General features: G+C 42.5%; 1 pseudogene; it reads right to left on the bottom strand.

Annotated features, from left to right (window-relative positions):
• Window positions 1-372: 372 nt before the first annotated feature.
• On the bottom strand, window positions 373-2,609 carry LOC135194848 (heat shock 70 kDa protein 1-like; annotated as a pseudogene).
• Between the last annotated feature and the right edge of the window lie 1,345 nt (window positions 2,610-3,954).

Raw genomic sequence — 3,954 nt, 5'->3', positions numbered from 1 at the left:
TTACATTTCGTAGACCTACAACGGCTTTAAGAAATATACAATTTTAAATACATTTCCTTTGTTTCTCACTCTTACATTCATCAAATTTTATCAGCTTACACAACCTTATTTCACATTCAAAGCCTCACATCGGTTATCACTTATTTTTCAATCAGGAATCCGGCAATTTCAGTAATTACTAATTCTTGGTGGAAAATTTTTTTATTGATCTGATAATTATGTTTCTTTATTATCTGTTACACAAAATTAATAGAATGTAATTATGTATGTTTACCTCATCAATAATTTTTCGAAGTTTTCCATTTGACGCTATCATCAAATTATTAACTTAGGTTTTAATGAAAGAAATTGGTATAATTTTCATAAGTTTTATTAGAAAAATATGGTATAAAAATGACTAGATTATAAATACATTTTAACAGGTACCTGAGAAAAAGGGTCAACATATTGAAGGCATCATTTTCTTATAAAACTCGATACAAAAAAAAACTATGAATTTCGTTTCTATAGAAATTAGTCGACCTCTTCAATAACTGGTCCTCGACCTGATCGGGTCGAGTTATTACTGGAACCGCAGGAGACTTGACCCTTGACCTGTTGTCCCTCCTCCGTAAATCTTGGCAGCGAGAGGCTTCCAACTTGCTTCCAGCTTCCTCATCTTGGTCTTCCAGCTCCTCCTTCTCTGCCAGCTGGTTCCTGTCGATCCAGGTGAGGGTCTCTTCCAGCTGGTGCTTCATGTTGGCCCTTTCCTCTTCGTTCAGCTTGTTGGAGACGCTTTCCTCACTCAGTGTGCTCTTGAGGCTCAGACACGAGACTCCAGCTGGTTCTTGGCGTCGATCCTCTCCTTCTGCAGGGCGTCTTCCGCTGCGTACTTCTCCGCGTCCCGCACCATGCGATCGATGTCCTCCTTACTCAGACGCCCTTTGTCATTGGTGATGGTGATCGTTGTTCGACTTTCCGGAGGACTTGTCTGCGGCAGACACGTTCAGTATACCGTTGGCGTCGATGTCGAAGGTGACCTCGATCTGGGAACTCCTCGAGCGCTGGAGGGATTGCCCGTCAGGTCGAACTTGCCCAGGAGGTTGTTGTCTCTGGTCATCGCCCTTTCGCCCTCGTACACCTGGATGGTGACGGCAGGCTGGTTGTCTGAGTAGGTCGTGAAGACCTGCGTCTGTTTGGTGGGGATTGTGGTGTTGCGCTTGATCAGCGCAGTCATGACACCTCCTATTGTTTCGATGCCCAGGGAGAGAGGAGCAACGTCAAGAAGGAGGAGTCCTTAACTGCATCTGACTGGTCTCCTCGCAGGATGGCTCCCTGAAACACTGCGCCATAGGCTACAGCCTCATCAGGATTGATGGATTTGTTCAGTTCCTTCCCATTGAAGAAATCCTGCAGCATTTTCTGTACCTTCGGGATACGAGTCGAACCTCCAACAAGGACGATGTCATCAATACTGTTCTTGTCTAACTTTGCATCCCTGAGGGCTTTCTCAACTGGGGCCAAAGTGTTGCGGAAGAGGTCAGAGCACAGTTCCTCAATCTGGCACGTGTGATGGATGTGTAGAAATCGATTCCTTCGTAAAGAGAGTCAATTTCCACACTGGCCTGAGTTGAGGAAGACAAAGTGCGTTTGGCCCTTTCAACACGCTGTTCTCAGTCGCCTTAGGGATCTCTTGTTTCCGCTGATGTCCTTCTTGTACTTCCTCTGGAATTCCTGAATGAAATGATTCACCAGACAGTTATCAAAGTCTTCTCCTCCTAAATGAGTGTCGCCAGCTGTTGCTTTCACTTCAAAGACTCCATCATCAATGTTCAGAATACACATCAAAAGTGCCACCACCCAAATCGAAGATCAGTACATTCCGCTCTCTTCCTGACCAGCTTTCTTGTCCAAGCCATAGGCAATTGCAGCTGCTGTAGGCTCATTGATAATTCTTAGCACATTTAGCCTGCAATGATCCCAGCATCCTTGGTATCCTGTCTCTGGGAGTCATTGAAGTAAGCAGAACGGTGATGACTGCGTCTGAACTCTCTTACCCAAGTAGGCTTCTGCTGTCTCCTTCATCTTGGTCAGCACCATGGAGGAGATCTCCTCTGGGTTGAAGGTCTTAATTGCTCCCCTGTGCTCCACCTGTAGCTTTGGCTTACCAGATTCGCTGACAACCTTAAAAGGCCAATGTCTGATGTCACTCTGGACTGTGGGGTCGTCGAACTTCCTCCCAATCAACCTCTTGGCGTCGAAGATGGTGTTGGTGGGGTTAATAGCAGCCTGGTCTTGGCTGCGTCTCCAATGAGTCTTTCTGTATCATTGAGGCCACGTAAGAGGGGCGTGGTCCTGTTTCCCTGGTCGTTGGCAATGATCTCTACTTTGCCATTCTCACACCCACGCACGAGTAGGTGGTTCCCAAGTCGATGCCGATGGCTGGAGCTGCCATTTCTAATTCACTATGCTGATCTCAGTATTGGCAGTAAAACAAAGAATATCTTAACTTCACACGTGTGAAAATATTATTTACTTCACTCGAGACAGATACTGATAATTTATCGTTCTCTAAGGACAAACTTTCACTTCACTTGCAAGAAAGTCTCTCAATGTAAACTTGCTCTGTATCGTGTGTACTCTTTGGCTGCAGTTGTGGTTCTGAATAGCCCAGTCTGCCTTCCGCCTGTTTTATACAAAAGCCCGTTTTCTCTCGAAGGTTCTCCGGCGTTCTAGAAGTTTCGGGAAGACTCCTTTCATTTCGTCACTCGATGGAACCAGGTCTCTCTCTCTCTCTCTCTCTCTCTCTCTCTCTCTCTCTCTCTCTCTCTCTCTCTCTCTCTATAGAAATGTAAAGAATCCCCACTCATCTTTTCCGGTAAAACTGAAGATTATATCAAACAGTACATTTAACCCCTTTTGTTTACGTTTATATGGCTTTTGTTTATGTTATATTTATCGTCTTAAGCTGTTGTTTATACATTCATCGCCAGATGGCTGATACTAAACATGCGAGTCTTTTTTATGCTATATTTTTCTATGTAAAATAAGTTAAGTCCTATTTTTAACCTTTGGTTACGGTAACCAAAATATGACTATAACATATTCATAGATAAAACAGTAAAAACCTCAAAAAGGTTATGGCCTTCATTTCTTTGGTACCATTTTGTAATAAAATGTCAAAACTAAAAGAGAGGGAAATGTCATTAATCTGGTATCGAATACAAGTGAGATCGTAAATCACTATAATTACCTCATGTCACCTGTATGACTAAGTGGCGCTGACGAAACGTATTGCCAAACTATCTAAATGGAACTAGTTTGTGTTTTGTTGTTCCCTGGTCATCATTTTGCATCAACTGGATTAGAAGTTTTTTGTAGTTGTCTTCGCCCTTATGAAAATAGTACTTCATAAGCAAAACTCGCTTATAAATGCAGCATAAATATGAAAATAATAGATACATGGTACTAACTATCTGGTTAACGGAAATCGCTTCTTTTATCGTTCCGCCGATTATGATTTTAGTTCATTTGTCTGTTATTTGTATGGTTCATTTCGCGAGTTATATGCGCTGTTTCTGGCTGCTTATTCTTGCTGAAAAAAACAAAGATAATGATAAAATTAATTAGCTTTTTATCGATTCCTCGTTTACACATCCCCCACATATATTCGAAGTGCTTCAAGATATGCAGGAGTGCGCTTTATAGGCCTAATATCAACCTCCAAAAACACAAGAGTATATGTCCGGTTCATTTCCAACCCAACGGTTTTGCAAGAAAATTCAGGCAAGAGTTACTCACTTTCTGCTCTATAACTGTAAGGAAACTGTAGGCAAGTGTTACTCACTTTCTGCTCTATAACTGTAAGGAAACTGTATGCAAGAGTTACTCACTTTCTGCTCTATAACTGTAAGGAAACTGAGGGACGACGCCTTTCCGAAAAGATACCTTCATCTGTTTAAAAGCTCTGCTTGT

Source organism: Macrobrachium nipponense, chromosome 15 (genome assembly GCF_015104395.2).
Source record: "Macrobrachium nipponense isolate FS-2020 chromosome 15, ASM1510439v2, whole genome shotgun sequence".
NCBI lineage: Eukaryota > Metazoa > Arthropoda > Malacostraca > Decapoda > Palaemonidae > Macrobrachium > Macrobrachium nipponense.
The sequence above is the reverse complement of the archived record's forward strand: the minus strand, read 5'-3'. Positions and strand labels throughout refer to the sequence as shown.